This window comes from Arachis ipaensis, chromosome B07 (assembly GCF_000816755.2).
Source record: "Arachis ipaensis cultivar K30076 chromosome B07, Araip1.1, whole genome shotgun sequence".
NCBI lineage: Eukaryota > Viridiplantae > Streptophyta > Magnoliopsida > Fabales > Fabaceae > Arachis > Arachis ipaensis.
In genome coordinates, this window is record NC_029791.2 from 113,106,931 (window position 1) to 113,118,322 (window position 11,392).

Here is an 11,392-nt window from a genome sequence, read left to right on the forward strand (position 1 = left end):
TTGGAGGCTCTCTCGTGTAACCCCGGATGGGGTATCCTTCACGTCGGAAGTAACCCAGGTGTAGTGATCGACGAAGTCGGCTAGTGGCCGCTGAGCCATGTTTGGAATCACAGAACGCTCGGCCATACCTACAGTGAGGGCACCACTCAGTCAGCACGGGAGGTCAGGAACCCAAAAAATTAGAAAAGCAAGCTACAAACTCCCTGAACCACCCTCTATGCACCCTTATACTAACCCAGAACCTAGGCAAAAACTAAGAAAATACCCAGTGGCGCCCCTTCTAAAAGAAAACAGAACTAAAACAAGCAAGAACCCAGGCATGCATAAGGAGAAATGCACAAAGGGAAAGCAAGCAAGGGAAACCATAAACACAACGTACTAGGGAAAGTCGAAGAAATAGTCCGAAGGTTGAAACAGCGACAAAAAATAGGGAGAAGATCGAAGCAGCAGCGAAAGCAGAAAAGAGAATGGAAGCAACAGCAGTATGAGACAATAGAAGAAGAAGAAAAGAAGAATGGAGTAATAAGGAAGTTATAAAAATAAAAAGAGGGCGAAAAGCGTAACCGTCGAGGAGGAGCGCCAAAGGCAGGGGCACAATCACCATTTCACGCGAATTTCAAATCATGAGATGATGGGCATTTAATGCCCAGCGTGGAAGCCAAAGAGACAGCACCAGCGAAGAAACGAACCAGACACGCATGAGGAACACGAATGCCATCAACGAGCTCCCGAGAAGAGGAACATGTCTCGACTCGGCGAGTAGGACAAACGCGCCCAGCCACGAGCTTCAAACCTCAAGGCTGGCACGTTGGGGGCACTGTTACGGACCGCCACGAGTCCAGCCTAACCGGTCGACGGGTCAGAGCGCCACCTCCGACCCAAGCTGGACCTGTCCCTCACAACAGGGAAAACCCGACGAGTCAGTTCCCAACACCCGACCCAGAGCGCGCCCAACGACCGGTCGGGTCGGTACCCTCGGGCCAGCACCTGAAGTCCCGACCCGAAAAACCGGAACGACCTGCTCGCCCCCCCCACGTGGACCAGGACAGCTCATGGAAGCTCCCTGGCCAGTGGGATAGGTCACCTATAGGCCCATCCAGCACAGTATATAAGGAAAGATGTCAGCTCTTCTCCCGAGGTACATAACATCTTACCTAATTTGGCTATCACCTCGTACGGACGCTAACTTGATCATCAGAGTGTCCTTGCAGGTGGCCCCCCCGGTCCACATCGCCTCCGGCGCCGCCAGCTTTTCAACCCGCACCTCTACACCCGCTCCAAGTTAGTCCAAGGCCTCACCCGCTCATCCTCTCGTTGCCCCCCGACCCGTCGAGCACCCGAGATCGCTCAGGTCCCGAACATATTTTTACCACAATAAATTATTTCTGCGGATGATATAGTCCACATGTTAATTTATCATTAAACAATATATATATTAAATCAATACGTATTTATTTGTTAACGTATCATAGTAATCAGTATTTATTTTTTAACGTATCGTCACAATCATTTTAAAAATTTTTGTCATAAGAAATTCACATGTGCCAAACACATTCAAATGAACCCAGAACCACACCTACCTCCGCCATGGCTTGTCCATTGATCGGCTCCCATAATAACAGCTGGCTAGCTTCCACGCTAACCATCAAACCACAAGAGGACAAGGCTGATATTAAAACCTGGATTGCTGTGTGAAGAGAGCGACACGTCTAGTCTCCACAGTGTTCTACATAAAAAGACTTCCATATGAGAAACTACCTTGTCAATCTGAACCTTATGTTTATTTTATTAAAAAATCAAACGCTTAATACTTAATAGACAAGGTATAGCATAGAGGTGTTCGCAGTGCGGTTTGGTTCGGTTTTTGAGAGAAAAACCATCCGATCCAATCGTTTAATTAAACTGCGGTTCGGTTTGGTTCGGTTTTTTTCTCAAGACCATCCGAACCAAACCAAACTAATTAAAATCGGTTTGGTTTAGTTTGATTTGTTCGGTTTTTCAATCAATTCAAAAAAAATACTGCCAAGCTATGTCACAAAGTCATAAAATTGAAATCGACAAACACAAATACACATTAGGTAACAAAGTCTTGATCTAATTAAATTTATCGGCAAAAGAAATTCAAATAAATTGTACTATTTTTGGGCCACACTCATGTAAACAACGTAGATGTACAGGGCTGACTTAAATATCTACTCAGGATTCAAGAAACAGCACAAAAAACCAGTTTAATTCTCTTGTATAAAGAGGCAGAGTTTACACTTTATGCAAAGTGCTTATGTTCCCTAGGGATGAAGGAATCTCTCCGTCGAATTGATTGTCTTCCAAGTGCCTTTATATACAATAATAATATCCAAATAGTGAGCTTCATGGCATGAATACATCAAAGTTCTTTGATTTCAAACATTTAGATCATGGAATTGCATACAAAATGAATTACTTACAATATTTCTAACAGTGTTAGTGAACCTAAGTCAGGAATGTGCCCTGACAAACTGTTATTCCCAAGCCAGCTACAAAAAAGCAATGGTTTTCCAATTAGAACTTGTAAATATCAGAGTCAATGAACTGAGATTCAGAGTTAAGCACTTACATATTAGTCAAAGCTGTCATATTGGCAACAAAAGGAGATAAAGATCCTGAAAGCTCCATACTTGTCAACAACAACAAATAAATTAAAAATCAACAAAAACACAACAACAAATAAATTAAAAACCAGCAACAATCAGCAACAAAACCAGCAACCAGCAATAATACCAACAACAAAGTAATTCATCAAAAGTAATTCAACCAGCAATCAGCAACAATACACTGATTTCAAATCTGCTCCAAATTTAATTCTTCAAATCTGCTTCAAATCTAATTTCAATATCTTCCTATCAAGATCCAAAACCAGTTTATCTGATTTCAAATCTGATTTCATACTAAAGGAGATAAAGATCCTGAAAGCTCCATACTTGTCAACAACAACAAATAAATTAAAAGCCAGCAAAAACACAATAACAAATAAATTAAAAACCAGCAAGGCAGCAACAATAAGCAACAAAACCAGCAACAAAACCAGCAACCAGCAATAATACCAACAATAAAGTAATTCATCAAAAGTAATTCAACCAGCACTCAGCAACAATACACTGATTTCAAATCTGCTGCAAATTTAATTCTTCAAATCTGCTTCAAATCTAATTTCAATATCTTCCTATCAAGATCCAAAACCAGTTTATCTGATTTCAAATATGATTTCATACTAAATCACTTCAAAAATTTCTTTTTATTTTATATTATTCTTCCAAAAAAACTAATAATAACCAAAATTAGTTTATATTATTTTTCCAACAATACCAAGCTACCAACAATACAAACAGAAGCACTTTCAGTAATTCAAAACAGAAATTAGTCAAATTATATACCTGACTTGGTGGCTCCGGCTCCATATCTGACTTGAATCGGTGGCTGGGTGGGAGGTGCTAAGTTGTGGGTGGCCAGAAACACTGCTGGATGGTGGCGTGGTGCTGTGCTGGGTGAGTGGGTGGTGCTGTGCTACTGCTGGGTGCGAGGGTGGTGCTGGGCTGCTCACTGTTGGCTGGGGTTGGGGCTTCGTTGTGCTCTGTCCGCGAGGAGGTCCTGGGAGCAGTGGGAGGAAAGTTCGGAGGCGTTAAGGGGGAGAGTTCGGTAGCGCTGCAAGGTGGTGGGTGGAACGGTCTCGCCGGCGCTAGGTGGGTTCGCCGCAGGCCTCGAGAGTGCAGAAAGCGAGAGTGTGAGAAGAGAGTGGCTACTGGCTAGATTTCGTTTGGGGGTAGGGTGTGGGGGTAACCGAAAACCGAACCGAACCGCAACAAAAACAACAGAACATGTTTTTTCGGTTTTTTTTATTTTCGGTTTATTCGGTTTTTTATTTTTTCGGGTCGGTTGGTCGGTTTAGTTCGGTCTGGATCGGTTTTGAACACCCCTAGTATAGCAGTGTTTTAATAAAGTGCAATGGAACATGTGAAAACTTTCCTAATCGATAAACTAGGTGTCAACATAACATACAATACTTTCTTGTAAATTTTTCTTTTTTATTTTATTTTATTTATCATTTTCTTATTTAATTTTCTCCTTCATGTATTGACATGCTATCATGCTATTCTAAAGTTTATGCCAAATCATCCAACTAAGCTTCTTTAAAACAACAACAAAATCTTATTATAACAAAAATTTTCCTAAACTATTTTAGGAACCATAGACCATCATAACTTGTTTTTTCTAGCTTTAATTTGTTTACGTTCATTAATTACTGTTGGAATAAATATATAATATTAAATACAATAAGTATATAATTACCAATCCAATGATTAAGGATCTAGCCTAGCTATCAATTTTGTTAAGTTTTGCTGGTTAAAAAATATTAACATATTTTTTTATCTTTTTTCTTGTTCAAAGCGTTTATCAAACTTCTTTCTTTTGGGGGACTGGCATTGATCAAAGTAAACAGTTTAACGTACTTCATCGGGAAGAAATGACATGGTTTTTCTCTTTGTATATATATATATATTTTGTATTCGTATTTTGTTTTATTTTAATGTTTTTTTTTTGGTAAATTATTTTAATGTTTTCTTTATAACTTTCGGCTACAAAGAAATTCATTTGATAAAAAAAAAAAACCCAATCGTAAGGGGTGTTTTTTGGTATGCTATGGGGCCAGAGCCCAAGGAAACAAGACCCAATCGTTAAGTATTTATAATATAGAAAACAAGAGCTGGGTCAACAATGAAACAAGAGCTGGCGAATCAAAGTTAACCAAAAACAATTGGGATTTTCTAAAAAATACAATATAAAAATAAATAAAAAAACCATGAGCAGCAGAGGATCCGTGGCGCAATGGTAGCGCGTCTGACTCCAGATCAGAAGGTTGCGTGTTCGATTCACGTCGGGTTCAATATCCCGATCCAAAGCTGCCTTTGTGGATCACCCTTTTTATCTTTTTCGCTTTTACCTTTTCTACACTTGTTGGATTTTTCAGGAATCCCTTTCATAGTTTAGTTCATTTTCAGGGTCCATGTTACAACTGGATTTAGATTGTACTTGGTCCACAACAGTACAAAGCAACACGCCATGCTAAAAGTTTTCAATAGTTAGGCCTACAAAAGCCCATATAACACAAAACGCTACAAACAAAAAGATACATTGATTTCAAATGTCATGGCCCGTTCAATTCTTCATCATGTTTTGTCTTTTTGTTTCTTCATCCTTATCATCAACTCCTTTTCATTTTATTTTCTCCTCATTTTCTGTTTGCTGCATGCTTGTCTTCTGACTTTAGTTGAAGGGGACAAAGTGAGCCCTGTTCAAATAAATAAATAAATAATTAAAGTAAAATAAAAAAGGACAAAGTGCACAATTGTTAATTACACGTAAAATCAAATCGGTCTGTATATGTGTATATATTCAAGTTTGGATGATATTTTCGTAGTGTAAAAGTGAGCATGAAGCTATGAAATAATTGTTTATCAATAAAATAAAACAAAAAACAGGAGTTCTGAACTCTGATGGCAAAACAATAAGGAAACACTTATACAGATAGTAAACAGTTTTTTTTTTTTTAATCTTTTTTCTTGCATTAATATCATTATAAGAATAAATTACTATTTATACTCATAAAATATATAGACGCTGACAAATGTACCTATATAAAAAAGAAACGACGATTGAAATCACGAAAAATGACCTCTGTGTGCTAAAAATACCCAAACGTTCGTTATACAATTGGTCCGTTAGTATCCGAATCTACGTAGCAACAAAATCCCTCCGAACAGGTTCTATGTGTACTTTAACATTTTTTTGGTATAGAAATTGGATAAAAAAGCTCTTCACACCACTGTGTGCTCTAGCAGAGCTCAATTGTCGCCGCCACCACCATCCAAAGTCGGAGAAGACGGTTGAAGCACCTCCATTCCGTGACAAATAATTTCCCCATCTAATCAAAACGATTATACAGAGTAAAGCATCATGAAAAACATTTCGCCGTCTTTGCTTCACAGAGAATAGAGGTATGCCATTATCAATTTTAAAGAAATCTCTTATGCTATTATCCGTTTGCGATTGAAACACCACTGTTTGTCTCTTTAGGTTATTATTATTATTATTAATAAGTGGATTTCTCTTATATATATGCATGCCGTTGCACAAAGATTGATTGTTAATGTTGGTGTCTAAGAACAGAACAAATTTCCTATAAGAGAGGGATTGAATTGTGGGTCTTGTCCATTGCAAGAAGATGTATTTTTCTTGTTTACTTTTTTATTTTTGTTATCTTTTTTTTATACATGTGAACCTGTCAAATTGAATTTACCTTTGCTTATCTTGGAATTTATCTTTGCTTAACCTTTCTTGAAAATTCAATTTTTCATCTGCAGCTTCAACATTTATCTTCTTACATTTGAATTGATGTAGTTACATGGAATGATCTTTTATCGTCTTTCTTGCAGGAATGACCACTATCCATATAACTCTTTCTATTAATCATAGAGGAAGGTTTGAGAGAGGTCGATGTGAAAAGGTGTTGTATGTTGGTGGAGAAGTAACAGAGATTGAGAAGATTAATGTGGATACCCTGAATGAATTTTTTATTAGTGATTTGCTGAAGAACATTGGATATACGTCCGTCACTGATTTTCATTGGCTAGAACTGGGTAAAGAGCTTGATAATGGGGTGAAAATGTTAAGAGCTAATATGGACATAGTTAAAATATATGAGGCAACTATAAAAAATGGTAACAGAATTGAGTTATATACAGAGAACATCACTCCTACAAAGATAATGTTAAAGACCCGTGCTAAGAAGATTCCAACTCCAAATAAGACTCCAAAAAGAAGACTTGTAGTTGTTGAGGATGATGATGATGCTAAAATAGTGGGTCATGTACAAGCTCTAATGGAGGCCCATAGCAGGGGTCAGGCCCAGAATAGGGAGCAGGCCTAGAATAGGGAGTAGGCCCATGGAGCAAGTAAGAATATTAAAGTTCAGTCCCAGGATGAGGACAGTTGCAATGTGGCCCAAAAAGACCTCAACAACCAATTCAACCAACCCAATCATCAAAGCAGATATCTCAGCCTCCCTCAACACCTGTGCAGTCAGATGAGCCACCATCCAATCAGTCCCAACCTTCACAGCACCCCAATGAGCATGACCAGTAGCCAAGGCATAATACTAATTCATCATCTTTAACACAAGTTTTTACATCAGGATCCAGTGAGACCAAAGGCCAAGCAGTTGAACAATTAACCCAATACATTCCGCAACTATATAGGAACCCACTCTCACAATCAAACCCTGAATCAGACCTAATTTCACTATCTGATACAAATAGTACTCTCCAAAATAATCAATACAATCCAAATGAACAGGTTGAGGTAAGGCCTAAAGTGAACAAGAGAAGATCAACAAAGAGGCATCTCCCCACTAGACAATCATTCATACCCAACCCTGATCCTGAGAAGCCTCCATCCTATTATATCCCTGTTGATGAGGAGGACTACTCTAATGAAAATACTGGATATCATTGCTATGAGTCAGAAGAACTGAAGAGCATAGCAAGTGATGAAGATGCAAATCAGCCTCTAGTTTTTCCTCAGAGCAATGCTGATGCTCCTGTTAAGCAAGTTCGATTAGAGTTGGAGATGGAGTTTGAAACACTTAATCAATTCAAAAAGGCAATCCGAAAGTTTAACATCAACCTTGGAAGAAGCATATTCTTTTCTTGTTGTGACACAACCAGAAGCAAGGCAATATGCTATGATGAGGATTGCTCCTGGCAAATATACTGTGCTAAAATGTCATTTCCTCTGAGTTATCATGTGAAGACTTTTGTTAATGAACACACCTACAGCAGAGACAATCATTGTAAGTCAGCTGATGAAAAATGAGTTTTTAATGAATTGGAAGAGAGAATAAGGCTGCAACCAAGTTTGATAGTGAGGGACGCTGATCAATTCTTTAGAGCTGAGTATGATGTGTTGATCAATGAGAAAAAAATTTTACAAATCCATGGTCAAAGCAAAGGAGAGGATTGAGGATTCTAAGATTGCTCAATATGCAAGACTTCGTGACTATGCAAACGAGATATTCAAAACTAACCCAGGGTCTACAATGAAAATCCACACGAATCCACAACCTAATTCAAACCCTCTATTTCTTCGGATTTATGTATGTTTTCACGCCTGCGAAAAGAGATTCAGTTCAGGATGCAGACCATTGATAGAGTTAGATAGAATTTTTTTTAGAGGGTATTATGGGGTCAGTTGCTTACAACCATAGGGCAGGACGCTAATAACCACATATACCACATTGCCTATACAATTGTGGAATCTGAGAATAAAAACAGTTGAAAATGGTTCTTAGAGATACTGGAAGAGGATATTAGAGATTTCAAAGCAAACGGGTTTAACTTCATGTTATATATGTAGAAGATTTTTATCACTTCTACTTGAGTTTTATTGATGTTTTTTGAGTTATATAATATGCATAAGAATAGCCTTTAATGTTCTGAATTTTAGTACACTAATGTGTACAAAATTGTTTTACTTCAATTTTTATTGACTTAATGTTCTGGATTGATTGAATTGCATGTAAGTGACTTAAAATGCTGGATTTTATTATATGATTGTGTACAGGTTTGGTTTGCTTAGTTAATTATCCTCTTATGCTGCTGAATTTTATTATCTAAATATGTGCATAATTGATTTATTCCCATAGATAGTGACTTAACAGGCTGATTTTTTTTCTACTTATGGTTTGAATTCGTTTAGTTAGTTAATTATGCTGCTGAATGGTTGAACTGCATAGTTACTGACTTAAACTACTGAATTTTATATGATTGTAAACAAGTTTGGTTTGGTTGCATAATTATCCACTTATGCTGCTGAATTTTAGTGTTCTAATTGTGTACATGATTTTAGTGTTCTAATTGTGGGCAAAGAAACATGCAGCTGTAGAGTATGGCAGTTACCTGGTCTCCCTTGTAGGCATGTCTGTGCTGTCCTGGCTTACCAGAGCAGAAGACCTGAAGTTGAAGATCCTGAAGTAGCAGCCATTGGTGAAGGAAGTGGTTCAGCAACACCACAGGCTGAATTGGTAAGTGCCCAATCATTTGATGCGTATTTCAGTTGTTATGGTTTAATTGTCATTTTTTTAACGCTTAATTTGTTGTTTCTACATCCAGGAACCTCAACCAAATCCCCCAAATCCTCAACCACAACCACAACCTCCACCGAACCCTCCAACAACCAAAAAGCCCAACAAAAGGAGAAATGTTAAGAGATCTCCTCCAAGTGCACCTTCCAATGTAACACCTCAGCCCTCTGTCAGGCCTTCATCTACAATTTCTTCTACAAACAACTCTGAAACTTGACCAACAGTTACACCCCAAACAATGCAAGGTGCTAGTGTTGAGACTACCACCTGTTTCATGTAGTTTATGCCTACACCCAGTACAATAGCAACTGTTACAGGCAGAGAAACAAACGCTAGAGGTAGAGGAACAAGTGTTAGAGGTAGAGGCAGATTTCAGGTTGTTGGAAGAACAGGTGTAGCTAGGTTATCAGCATCTAGCAGGCCAAATAATGCTGTATCAAGTGGGAGCAGTAACTCAACCCAGTTCTGTAAATGTTTACTTGATGAAAACTATGTTGCAGATTGATGTCTTGTTTTGGCTACATTAGAAATTTGTTTACTTTTTTTTGGTATTTTCATGTAATCAAGAGATACTATATTCTTATGATTACCTTTTGGTATTTTGATTTACTAGACAAAGGAGCTAAAGTCTTATCTTTAGTTTTATGTTTCTTTATGAAAATACAACGTTTATGGTTTATATTTGGATTTTACCATTGAGATTGCTATTCTTGTTTAGCAGTGGAATCAGTGTTGTTGAATTACAATGATATGGTTAAGAAGTGTATGAAAATTCTTATTTAGATAATTGATAAAAGAACTATTTTGTCATATATAAAAATCATTTATAGTTCAACCTATCAAATGACAAATCATTTATGGCTATTTATGTCGAACATTTATAATCACATGATCTTCTGTATAGTTTTCAATCTCTATTCATTCGAAGAATAAGAAACCATTTTCATAGACAACAACGATCTCAAAATACACCCTTCCTATATTTTGATAATTAAATACAAGTTACAAGCTACACAAAACATCACCCCAAGGCCATGGTTGCAAGCAACAATCTACTCCTCTTAACTTCAGTCTTAACTTTTTCCATCTTCCTTATCATCATCGATAAAACCTCATAATTCTCCCCTCCAATCGCAGTAATTGTTAACCCATCTTCATGTCTCGCATGAGAACGCTCCATATTTCTTTTAACTAATAATTTTGTCAGACCCTTCCAATCTTCTTCGATATCATCCACCCACACAAAATATTTGCAGTCTCTTGCCTGAAACATCAACATATGTACTCACTCCAGTGTCAATTAAAATTAAAAAAAAAAAGGGAAAAACCTTCACAAAAAAATAAACCCATATCCATTACCTTTCAGAGAGGACATTGGATGAACTATCTATTTGTGTTCGTCATCATGCAGGACTCTATCAATGCAACCTCCATCCCACAAAAGCATCTCTCATCAATCTTCTTTTTCTTCTTCTTCTTTTTTGAACTCGAAGCATTGCTGCAACTTGCATTACTTGTAGCAAAGTTAAATTTACGTAGAGACATCTGTCGGGGTTAAAGGGTTGTCCTTTATCATGGTTTGTATTTTAGGACCAAAGCAAAATATAATGTTATCAATTTCTAGGACACAGTTCAAATTGGAGAAGAAAAGGATGATTGGAGAAGAAAGGGATGCTAGGGTTTGAATTTTTGTATTACCTGGCTCTGAAACACTCACATGTCAAAGTAACAATACACGTAGATAGGTTTGAGAGGTTTTTATTGTCACGTAGGTTTGGATACTAACGAAGCAAATGTGTAACCAACGTCCGGGTACTTTTGGCACACGGAGGTCATCTTTCGTGATTACAATAATCGTCGTTTCTTTTTTATATGAGTATATTTGTCAGCGTCTGTATCTTTCATGGGTACAAATGGTAATTTATTCTTATTAAAAATATTAAAATCTCATTCTTAAAAAATATTATTAATAGTCAAATTTATTTCTAAAAGATGAGAAGTTCTTTAAATTCGTCTTTGAAAGATTTTATTAATCAAATTAGTCTTTCAAAGATTACGAATTAATCATATTTGTCATTCAATTATTTCAATAACAATTTTCATTAACAATTGATGATGTGGAATGTTAACTGATAGTATACATGACATCTAATATGTCCAATTGGACACTAATCAAATATGTTTATGAAAATCTATTAATTTAATTTAGTCGCTTGTCAT

General features: G+C 37.2%; 1 non-coding gene across 1 annotated transcript; it reads left to right on the forward strand.

Annotated features, from left to right (window-relative positions):
* On the forward strand, positions 4,847-4,918 carry TRNAW-CCA. The gene has a single exon. It is a non-coding gene; the product is annotated as a tRNA-Trp (tRNA).